Below are 13,421 nucleotides of genomic sequence, written 5' to 3'. Positions count from 1 at the left end.
TATGTTTTTAAAGTTATTCTATCAGACTATGAAGACATTCTATTTTATCATACAATTAGGACAGGTTCATATGGCAATGACTTGGTAATCGAACACGAACACGCATCCCCCTCCCCAATTTCCATATTTTAGAACAAGTTATATATATGCCAAACTGCATTTTTTAAGACGTTTATAACACTAATTAACACAACTAATGCGTTTCCAAACTGCATTTAAGCTATTTTGAAAATTACAAAATATTGATGGATTTAGGACAGAGAACTTCATTGTTTGGAATTTTTGAAAATAGGTGTGGTGGAGTTTAAAAACATGTAACATTTTTAATAAGATTGTGTTAGAATATTTGAAAAATGCAGTTTGACCAATGGTTATTTTATTTAAAAATACACCATGTATTTTAACTCTCAAAAGGGGGGGGGGGTGCTATGACCGTTTCGTTTATGTCCCAGTAATCTCGCACTTGCTCGCGAGACTTGTGCATTTTCTTACCAATGACGCACAAGAGTCATCAAAGAGCGATAACTCTAACGAGCTGGTAATGAGTATTGAAACCTTTTATGCATTATCAACTAAACCTGATTAGAAACATATTAAAAGTTGTACTTAATTCAGAACATGCAAAGTCAGGATATATTCTTTACCAAAAGTATATATTCAACTACAATTCATCAAGATTTTCCAATATTCGTTATCGATGGCAATCTTCTAAACTTTCCTGAAGGCTGTGACTCGAACTAAGAGTCAATTTACAGAGGATTTTGTGAAATATGGTGACGAATATTACAGTAACGAACGTTTCGAAACAATGCAATCATTCCCCTAAGTTAGTTTTTTTTTAATTTAACGGGAATGTATAGTGTAAAATTTATACGGTACTAATTTTGATGCACCAGATGCGCATTTCGACAAATAATGTCTCTTCAGTGATGCTCAACCGAAATGTTTGAAATCCGAAATAAAAGTAAACTTGTAGGCCCTAAGAGCTATTCTAGGGGAAAACAGAGTGCCAGAAAAGTGGAGTCAAATTCATCTAAGGATAAGAGCTATGCATGAGGGAGATAATCCTTAATTTTGAAATGAAATTCTAAATTTTATCACAGCAGTTAAATATATGTATTTTCAAGCTAGTAACGAAGTACTTAGCTACTAGGCTGTAGAGACCCTCGGGGACTAACAGTCCACCAGCAGAGGCCTCGACCCAGGGTCATAATGTAAAACTTATATGGCACCAATTTTGATGCACCAGATGCGCATTCGACAAATAATATTTCCTCAGTGATGCTCACGAAGAGAGTCTTAGATTATTTCACACAATTATTAGTTTAAATGAATTAAAACTTTTTAAAACCTTAAATGTCAACATTATGTTTTCATTATTTTGCATTGGGGTGACCGATCTTACCATAAACGGTAAAATACCAGTATGTAAGGTTGGTCGTAAGTTGTCAGTTCTTTTGTAATGTATATGTATGATATGTATATGGATGTAATGTATATGTATATGTATGATATGTACATGGATGTAATGTATATGTATATGTATGATATGTATATGGATGTAATGTATATGTATATGTATGATATGTATATGTATGATATGTATATGTATGATATGTATATGGATGTAATGTATATGTATATGTATGATATGTATATGGATGTAATGTATATGTATATGTATGATATGTATATGGATGTAATGTATATGTATATGTATGATATGTACATGTATGTAATGTATATGTATGATATGTATATGTATGATATGTATATGTATGATGTGTATATGTATGATATGTATATGTATGATATGTATATGTATGATATGTATATGTATGATATGTATATGTATGATATGTATATGTATGATATGTATATGTATGATATGTATATGTATGATATGTATATGTTTATGTATGATATGTATATGTATGATATGTATGATATGTATATGTAAGATATGTATATGTATGATATGTATATGTATGATATGTATGATATGTATATGTAAGATATGTATATGTATGATATGTATATGAATGATATGTATATGTATGATATGTATATGTATGATATGTATGATATGTATATGTATGTTATGTATATGTATATGTATGATATGTATATGTATATGTATGATATGTATATGGATGATATGTATATGTATGATATGTATATGTATGATATGTATATGGATGATATGTATATGTATGATATGTCTATGTATGATATGTATATGTATGATATGTATGATATGTATATGTATGATATGTACATGGATGTAATGTATATGTATATGTATGATATGTATATGGATGTAATGTATATGTATATGTATGATATGTATATGGATGTAATGTATATGTATATGTATGATATGTATATGGATGTAATGTATATGTATATGTATGATATGTATATGGATGTAATGTATATGTATATGTATGATATGTATATGGATGCACTAGTTTTTTCATACTTGACAGTAACAGATATTACACTCATTTACGCTCAAGATCTTTGTTTTTGGTTTGCATAGTCATACGACTAGATGAAAATAATTATGTTCAATATATCGACATTTATCCATACAAAATAGCCTAACAATGTATTATTTCAGTTTGGTTAACAGATTAAAGAATTTACAACTCTTTTGGCAATGTATTGCTAGTGTAATGAACATTACTTTGAAACTGGCTGTGGCAGCAAAAGGTCTGAAGCTGAGATAAAATGTGGATGGCCCCAGGAAAGATATATTTTGAAGAAGGACAGAGAGGGTTCTCGATTGTGTACAGTGTTTAAATCCTTTCACGATGTGATGATATGTGGATGGTGCGGGTTAACACTAATGAAAGAGAATCAAAACAAGAAAGGGAAAGTATTAACCTAAATGGGAAGTTTATAATAATAATAATACAATATTTATATAGCACCCTTTTCATACACTATGTACGCTCAAAGGTGCTTTACAATGCATATATACCTTACAACAGAATGTTATACACATAATACATAGAAAATAAATAAAGCATTAAAAGCTGTACCTATCCTGATTGCACATATAAAACATGAAAACACAAGATACCATGAATATGCTAGATAAGAACCAACATCAGTTTCAGGGCGTATTAAAATAATAATAATAATGAAATACACACACGCTCACACAGTATGTAATGTCTCAGGTATAATACATTAAAACATAGAATATTTTTTTAATAAAACATCACAAAATGGTACTCGAAAACTAAGACACACAGTCTTTAGTTTGCACAGTTTTTCACAGAATCTAACCTACACGAATGACTGAAATGATAGAAACTAGTCCTGGAAAACTTGATGGAAAAATTGTGTTTTCAGTGACTTCTTGAACGCACACAGTGTTCTACAGTCCCTTACATGTTCTGGAAGAGCATTCCACAGTTTTGGAGCTATTGCTCTGAAACACCGATCCCCGTACGTTACGGTTCGACTTTTTGGAACAACTAAAGTGACTGATTGTTTTATAGACCTAAGATTCCGGGTAGGCTTATATACCTTTAGTAATTGTTTGATATAAGTTGGGCACTCATCATGTAAGGCTTTGTAAGTATAAGTAAATATCTTATATTGTGTCCTATACTGCACAGGTCACCAGTGTAGTTCTCTTAGTATTGGAGTGATATGGCTGTAACGAGAGGTCCTGGATATGAGACGTGCGGCAGTGTTCTGAATATGTTGCAGCTTGCTTAGGACTTTCTTTGGAACACCGACCGAAAGAGCGTTACCGTAATCTAACCTTGATGTAACTCGGGAGTTCACAACATATTTAGTTGCTTCTGTTGTTGAATATTTTCTGATGTGGCCTATTTGCCGCAACTGTGCATAACAAGATCTGCTGACAGAGTTCACTTGTTTCTCCATATCCATCTTGGGGTCATGCATGACACCAAGATTTCGAACGCAGGTTGAAGGATTAATTTGTGAGTCACCTACTGTCACTGAAATGTTTCTAATGAGGTTTGCATTACGATCAGATTCAAACACGATGACCTCGGTCTTATCTGTGTTGAGTTTCAACATACTGCCATGCATCCAAAACACGATGTCATATAGACAAACCTCAATACGATGTAATTTATTTGCCTGTGTAACTATGCCCCTAGGTTTAAAAGACAGATAAAGCTGAGAGTCATCAGCGTAAAAATGGTGATCAAGTCCATGATATCTACAAATGGAACCAATTGGTTTTGTGTATATTGTATAGAATTTGGGACCCAGCACTGATCCTTACGGCACACTGAAATTCATTTTCACTGGCCTTGACTTGGCACCATCTATGCAGACCGTTTGGTGACGGTCACTGAGGTAAGATGATATCCATCCTAGTGATTTGCCTGTTATTCCGAACAGATGTTCAAGTTGGTGCAACAGGGTAGTGTGTTCGATAGTGTCAAATGCAACGGAAAGATCCAGCATCACAAGTATAGTGACATCATTTTGGTCAAAAGATTGTAGTATATCAGTCTGTACCTTCAGTAGTGCAGATTCCGTGAAATGGAACTGCCTATATGCTAACTGGTGTTCTTCATGAAGGTTATTTAATGTCAAATGGTCTTCAATACGGGAGTTCACTACCTTTTCCAAAACCTTTGAAACAAAAGGCAAATTGGACACAGGTCTATAGTTCTTAAGAGTAATTGGTTCAAGATTTGCTTTTTTCAGAAGAGGTCTTATGTGTGCTTTTTTGAATGCTGCTAGTACACTTGCAAATTTAAGCGATAGGTTTATAATGTTTGTCAGAATTGGTAGAAGTTCTTGCAAACAACAGAAGTTTATATTTCATTAATTTGTTCATAATCTGATTTTGATGTATACTCCCTACGCACATGTTTCAGAACCATACAAACTACCCCGTGCCACCCCAGTGTGTCTGTAGACGCCGGTGTAGAGAGTTCGTACCATCATCGGCTCGGGGTAGAGAGTTCGTACCATCATCGGCTCGGGATGAAAATATATTTTGTCTCCAATTGATACAAAATAAGCAAAATAAGAGAGAGAAATTACAAAACAATGGACTTGTGAAATGATTATAATGGAAGTATAATAATTCAAAGTAATCAAGGTTTGAAAAGGTTATTAGCTAATCTGTACCATTGTGGATTTGGGTTGATGAACAGTGCCGACAAAAACGAACGAAAATAAAATTACTGTTAAAAATAAGATTAGATTCAAGATTAACACAATCAATTGACAAACAAATGAAGCTGGTACTAAACTCCCCAACCTAAACGATAAGTAGGAAGGGTGTCTATGATAAAGATGATGTACAAGTTTTTAAGATCAACATATTATTAAAGATCAAAATATATTTTCCTCTTTGAAGGTAAAACAAATAGAAACTACAGTCTTTAAACTACGCTGTATAAAATAAAAAGGTGGCTATATAAATCTGTACTGTTAATCATTTCTAATAACAAATCAACAGAAAACTTTAAACTAATTCGAATCCTTGGAAGGTCAAAAAATAGCCGAAAATTTGGGAATATACAATTTGACTAAAACAATGATTTCAAGAACACGACGATAATTAGTCAATTTCTATTAATTATACAACAGGAAATGTCTCAGTGGGCGAGCCTAGCGCTGGGAAATCTGATTTGGCTGACAATTTGTCCAGCAACATTTCAAAGCATCCCGGAAGGAGATCAGTTGTTTCAAAACAATAATTTATTATGCTCCAAAACACGATCAATTGATCTAATTTAAAATGCACATCTACCAATGTTATATTTTTCGAATTTCAACTTTAGTATGTTATATAATATCCCCCACTGATTCCGAGAACCAATGGGTAAAATATTAGAAATGAAAGTCAATAAAAAAATGAATGGGACCGTTTGAAAGACCTTTACAAGTGAACAGGAACGAAACCATTAAATATCATATTAATCTGTGTTTCCTTGCCTGGCAGTCCCACGATACCGTGAACGTGACACCAGACTACATAGATACAGTACCTGCCCTTATTATGTAATATCTATTTCAGCTCAATATTCTTTTATTTACTGTAATTTTCTGTACGGAATCGACAACAAACCGTTTACAATTACCACAGCACAATTCTTCTCTTGCATTTTACATGTAATATTTAGAATCCGCCACTGTTACTTGCTTACTCATAAAGTATATGTCTAGCAAATATCCATACGACAAAATCAATGCCCATCTTTTCTCGATGACATTTCAATATTAATTCATCTCCTGAATTTTCTTCAAAAATAGTATGAAAAGCAATGAGGAATTTATCTTTGTACCAAAGTTTTCCTCTTCACAGGAGATCGGTGATTCGTCACCCGTGACTGAAACCTCTAACTTTTGAGCCTCTGGCTACCTAGAGGGACTTCAATTCGAACTCGGGTTTGAACGAGGCTACCCGAGTTGTAATCTAGCGGAGAGAGCTTCAAATCTTATGACACATTGTGACATTTGAACTCTACACAGCGCTAACTCTGCCTTCCACGAGAGTTAGTGTGGTAGCAATATGGCTGTCTTATAATGATACTGCGCATGCGTTAATTTTCAAACGATGAATGTGTTCGGCTGATATATTTTACATGGGTGTAAGAAAGGACATTGGAATAATTACCCTACATACTAGGTACGTACACCGGTACGAATCAAAGTCATCCCTGATTAAATGAAAATCCTGTACAGTCACATAGAACTCGAACAAGTGTCAAAACTTTGATTTAAGAGATAATGACTCTTCTGTCAATATCACGTGCTTAAATGGATGCAAATATTGAAGTTTACATGTGAGTAAAGAAATCCAGGTAGAAAAATATTTGGAACAAGAGTAACGGAAACGGTGTAAAACACACCTGCCACAATCTCATGTTGGGCGTTTTCTTGAACTTAACTGAGGAAGTATCAGCCATAATCAAGTTCCAACATACGTTTTTACATTGCATTAATGAAATGACTTGGCTTAAAAACTGGGACATAAGGTAGATATGCTAACCAACAGACGTCTTTATAAAATATGTCCTCAAAATTGCTTAACCTCAGCAACTTCTCATTAATTCAACCATGAAAGAAAATGAGATAATTGTTCACAATTAAAATACTTGCAATATGCACAACTTCAAGTTGTTTTCAAAAGCTTTAGCTGTAAAAGTGTAAGAGGTGTTAAATGGATAAACCATGCATTAATCTTGCAATATTTCCTTAATGCTCAATGAGTTCAACATCCTGGAATATTTTCCTTCCCACATGCACATTTTCAATATGTAGACAAACACTGTGTAAAATAAGATCCTCCCTTGAAAACTCTGGTAGGAATTAGACATATTTTTACAAGATTTATGAGATTGGTTACTATTTGTTATCTTCATTTCTTCACACAAAAATCCTGTACTCTTTATGTAAAATTCCCTCAACGTTGATTAAATCAACAACTTGCCAGTGTATTTTCTCCGAATTGGAAGAAAATCAAAAGTTTGTCATATGTACATTTTCAATACCCATATAAAGACTGTGTAAAATAAGAAGATCCCCACAAAACTGCCTCCACAGAACATCAAATTTCAATTAAAACTAAAACAAAATAGCAAAGCCCCACTTAAATTAGTTGCAGACATATTCAAAAGGTTATGTATTCATAAATGTAGGTCAAAATCCTAATTCAATGTCACAAGGACAAAGACCATGATATGAAATGAAAGATCTTGTCATAAGAAAATTATATACAAGATATAAATGATTTATCTTAATTATCTCATGACATATTAAATAGGTCACTTTTTTGTTAAAAGTAGGCCAAACTTCTGGGACAAGGTTACAAGATCTCACATCATTGCACCTGTATTTGAATACTGTGCGACTCGGAGAGAAAAGTGAACTATATTCCACTATGTGAAAATGTAACTGCTATCATTTCAATAACAGTATGATACTTTGCCTGATCGAAAGTACAAAGTAGATTCCAATGAAACAGGTTTTCTTCTTATTCTCAGAGACCAATCCTATTGAAAGAATGGCATTGCGTTACCATCCAAACTCACTTTTATTGAAACAATCCAGCCAATCAATGAGTGAAAATTGCAGGCTTGATTAGGCGATGTGACACTCTGTTATTGGAACGATAGTAAAACTGTATGCCTACTTCAAAAGCCACATAAACACTGCAAGAGAAGACAGGAATAGTTTGTCTTAACGTCATCACTGGTATTCGTCTGTACATTCCCTTATTTGGTGTGTTCTCTCGTGAAGTCTTCTAATTCCTTCTTCAAGACAATGTTCTCTTGTAGCAGATAATTAGGGTTATATCATATGCATTTACATAAAAGACGAGGCGTTGAAGAGAGAGATCAGACAGATTGGTTTCTGATGATAAATATAAATTGGAAACGTTTTTGGCAAAAGAAGAAAAGGGAGTTAACAGCCCCCAAAGCTACCCAACATAGATCAGTATACACATAAAAGTGTGTGGTTACTCATGCACATTGCTGTATTGCTATTTGAAATGTTTCCTTCATGAAAGAGAGCTTTTGATACGATAATTTGTGTCAACATTTCATTTCTTTCGGTCTAATTTGGGTAAGTGGTTTAAAAGTTTTGACAAAAATAATAATATAACTTATTTTATGTTAGACATTGCATTTTTATGGAAGCCGGTCGGTGTCAGGGTAAAATATTGCTGATTTAAATGGCGACCGCTATTTACATCATGTGGCGGCTGTCAATTCAAAACCCAATTACTCCGTACAGCTGAGTTCTTAACCTTATACCCCTTTGAAAAAAGAGAGGCCATATCTTTGCTCTTGTCGGTCGGTCGTTCCATATACCAAGTCTTCTCCGCTCAATATCTTGAAAACCCTTTGTTTGACAGATATCAAACTTAGCGCACTGGTATATCTCAAAGCGTAGTTGACTGCTATTGATTATGAGGTCACAGAGTCAAATATCATGGGTCAATCCACTCTGGACATAGGAAGATAAAGTCCGCTCAATATCTTCAATTGTATTCTCACGTTTATCAATGAAATGAAATATGTGTATAACCTTTTTTCCATTTTGTGTCAGGGGGCATACATGTTTCTAATACAATTGTCCTTTAGAAAGATGTTAGGTTAGTATGCAGACAATAAGGAGGTTCTATGTAAAGTGTGGAGAAGAGGGAAGAGAAATTGTTTATAAAAGTCTCAACATGCAGAACATAAAAACCTAACAAAATATCTTCTGCCCAAACGTCATGTTTTTAAGGCGGGGAGTCTTCAACCTACAGTTTATCACTTCATTCAAGTTCCCATGCTTTCCTTTCATTACGACCACCAAAACAGTGGGGTGCGGACAATGTTATTTTACATGAAAAAAAACCCTGAATTTGCATTTAAAAATACCGGACAATCAATGTTCTGAAAGGAGGCAGCGACTGGTAATTTGGTATGTTTAGTACACATCAAGTTTATTTTTACGTACACATCGATCTGTCGACATTTGATACCATGGAGATTCCTATAACTTTGCAAATTAAGAACTGGTCTGCAAACAATGATGTTCTTAACTGTACAACACGTGTGTAATTACTAACTCATTATTGTAGTGGGGATTTATAGGAGTTACTCCTCATGTTATTTTGGTTAAGAGAGAAGATCGAGATTAACGGAACGTTTAACAAACCATACCCTAACTGATCCTGGTTTGTCGCAAAAATAAACTTATAATGGAAAACGGATTTTTCCGTCCGTTCATACATTATAAAAATTACGTTATAAATGATACGTTATAAATTGCGAAACAGTCTTGGTTTACAACGGTAAATTAATGAGTTCTTAAGTATTGTCTACACTGAGAAGAAAAACTAATTTAATGACAGCAGGTGTTGTATAATAAATATGCCTAATAAAAGGTGAAGATAACGAACAGTGATCAATCTCATAACTCCTATAAACAATACAAAATAGAGAGTTGGGTAAATACGGACCCCAGATATACCAGAGGTGGGATCAACCGGTCATACCCACCGTGAGCCCTATATCTTGATCAGGTAAATGGAGACATTCGTAGTCAAAGTCCGGGTGTTAAGAACGGCCTAACAATCGGTATGAAACACGTCAGACAGCATATGACCCAATGATAGGTTGTATTGACGAACTACATCGTTATAACCATCATAGAATTTGCGAAATGCTGACTTTAAACGAGACTTTTGGAACCCCTGCGCCAGATTTGCCTGTTCCGATTTATAAAACTGACCATCAGTAGAACAAGCTCTTGCGCATCTAATCACTTAAGAGATATAAACACCATATGCAGGTGATAATGGAATATTGCTATATACATATGGGAAGTTGACGATGGAGAAGCTGATTTCATCCCATTTCTCATTAAATTGAGTTGTTAGTTTGCCGTTAATATCTACGTTCAATAAAATATCTAAGTATGAAGCAGAAGTGGACGACTCTGTGGTGTATTTTATTGCGAGTTCAGTGGGATATATCGAATCGACATATTATTGAAAATTATTATAGCAAGAGATTTTTTCTCTCGTAAAAGTTTTTGAATAAATTCTGCTTCATAGAAATATAAAAACTGGTCAGCTAACAAAGGAACAAAATTCGTGCACATGGGAATTCCAACATACAGTTGGAAGACTTGATCACCAAAGACCACGAAGATATTGTCAACGAGGAACTCTAACATATTTTTTTATTTCAACTTCAGAGTACTTGTGCGTGGAATCAGAGTGGTGTTTAACAAAGTAATCTTTTGAATGACTGATCCCTAAATCTGAATATTTCCGTTTTCCATTTTTGCTGAAGAAGCAACCGTCTGTGATATCAAAAGTCTAGCCTTTATTTTATCGTGAGGAATGGTTGTGTAAAGTGTTGAAAAGTCATTAGTTCTGATGTTGTTGATTTGAAAACAGTTTTGCAATTTCAAGTTTACTAAAAGTTCTTTAAAATGTCTTAGAATCCACGTTTGATTTACACCACTTTTGGCATATAGTCGTTCAGTACCTTTGACGTTTTTCCTTCACAACTGTTAATATTTTCGTGAGGAGCAAAGATAGGGACTTGGTAGAACATTTACTGGATTTAGCAATACATCTTTGTTTGTAAGGGTTTCTATGAAGTTTAGGAATCCAGTATAGGTATGGTAATTTATATTCATCCGACCCATTGACTGGAGTATCAAATATGTCTAAAACTGAATCATGGTTTTTGAGAATTTCGTCTTTTGAATGGGCAGTTGGAGTAAACGTATGATTACCAAAAGTGGAATCCATGCCAAGTTCGTTTAAAATACAGTTGTAATTATGAGCCTTACAAACACAATGTTATTAAAAGCTTTGTCAGCTGGAACCAACACATATTCCTCATGTAATCTATCTAATTATTTAATCGCTTCTGGTTTACTAAACACAGAAGGATAGATGGTACGCAGTTTTGTTTTAATATACGGGATTTTGATATACTTCTTATACTTTTAATCCATTCTGACAATGTATCAAGTACATGTATTTCTTTTTCATATTTAGCTCATCGTCTGGCATAATCCTCGAAAAAATTCATAATGGATATGAAGTTCTGTTGCAAATTGAAAGACCGAGGTTCTCTGTATTTAGTACCTTTTAGAATAAGTGATTTTGGGGTCCTCATTTTCAACTACACTGTATATCAACATCACCAGTAATGGCATGTCCAGCTGGACTATAGTTGAAAGAAAATGAAGAACACGTAGGTGGATTAAGCATAAGATGGTATATATCCAGGCACTGCAATGTTTGTTTATAATTAAAAAGTTTGGATGCAAAAGTAGAAGTATATTTGTAGGAAATATTGGGTGTAGACTTGAACTTGAAATAAGTTGGAATACACGACTAAATCCTTTTACGACGACGAATGTTGCTGATGTTGACGGCATCTATTCCTTTGTTTGTAAATGTCAGCTTAAGGAACTGGCAGCATGATTTCGAAGGAATGTCATCCATGACCCGTGGTGGTTTAAAGAACCTGTGATTGGCAACATCCATAATCATAGCATTCAGTTTATATTCAGGTGTTGAAAAATCCAAGTATAGATCAGCTGTGTTATGAGCGATGTCTATGACTGCGTTTCCATGAAAGGTGAAGATAACGAACAGTGATCAATCTCATAGCTTCCACCTTTGAATATTCGAAAAGAGTCCCACCACATTCACGTTATTTTCTTGTGGACTAGTCAAATATCCTATATCATATACATTATCATTGTATTCATATGGAAATTCAGTACCTAGCTATAGAGTCCTGATCCAGTGATCTTGTTTTCTACGTACCCCACCTAATGTTGGACTATTTGTGTAATGGTAATTTTTTTTCCAAAATCCTTACCTTCATGGACAAGATGAAGTGGTCCGGTGAATCAAAATGCTTGTAAAGAAGTTGGTTACCACCATTATTTTTTTTTTTTAAATCTGTGCACCAATATTCTTATATTGAGTGAAATATAAGTACTAAATTTTTTTCTCAAATCAATATATAAGCACAGTGAAACATAAAATGAAAGTGATCTTTCATAACATTCTCATGCCCGTTTTTTTCCTCAATATTCAAAAAATGTGAAGATGACCCGAAAATAGTGACATTTTTTTCCATTTATAAAGTTGATTGGTCTTTAAAGATTTGATTTAAAACAAATCTTGATATCGAACACCCTTTGATGCACATAAAAGAAACGATAGTGTGGGTTACTTCAAATAATATCAAATATTCTAAAGAAGTAGGTACAGTTTCTACTGTCATCTGGCCCAGAAAATAGATGATTTTTGCAGGGGTCCCAAAATCTGGCATTCAAATAAGGAATATATAAGCAAATCAAAACTACGTTTGATTTGATCCGAAATTGCTTTGTGTTGTATGACAGGAGCGTGAAGTTCGCATAAAATTGACAAAAATGACAAAATCAATGAAAAATTTCATAAATTCAGGGTGTTTTCCTTTCAGAAAACATACAGCCCATGCGTCGAGCAAATTCATATTCAAATACATTTTTCGTCTTCTCTTAATACACAATATATATTAATTGCATTTTGCTCAACGGATGGGCACATCTTTTCCTAATGTAAAACTTATACGGTACCAATTTTGATGCACCAGATGCGCATTTCGACAAATAATGTCTCTTCAGTAATGCTCAACCTAAGTAATAATCTGGATCAAATTTAACAGTTATCAAACTCTTTTTGAAAAAAGACGGGAAAAATTCTTATAATAATGCTATACAATTAGAAATAACTTTGATTTAAGTTGAGATAGTATTCTTGGAATGTATTTAACTTATTCAAAACACAGATCAAGCTTCATTCAAAACACATTTAAATCAGAGAAATTTTTGGGGCCTTTTTATGTACACAATTGTACCTTGTTCTTTATTGATTGATTTACATTTTC

This window comes from Ostrea edulis, chromosome 7, assembly GCF_947568905.1.
Source record: "Ostrea edulis chromosome 7, xbOstEdul1.1, whole genome shotgun sequence".
In the NCBI taxonomy this organism is placed as follows: Eukaryota; Metazoa; Mollusca; class Bivalvia; order Ostreida; family Ostreidae; genus Ostrea; species Ostrea edulis.
This window is presented reverse-complemented; position numbering follows the sequence as displayed.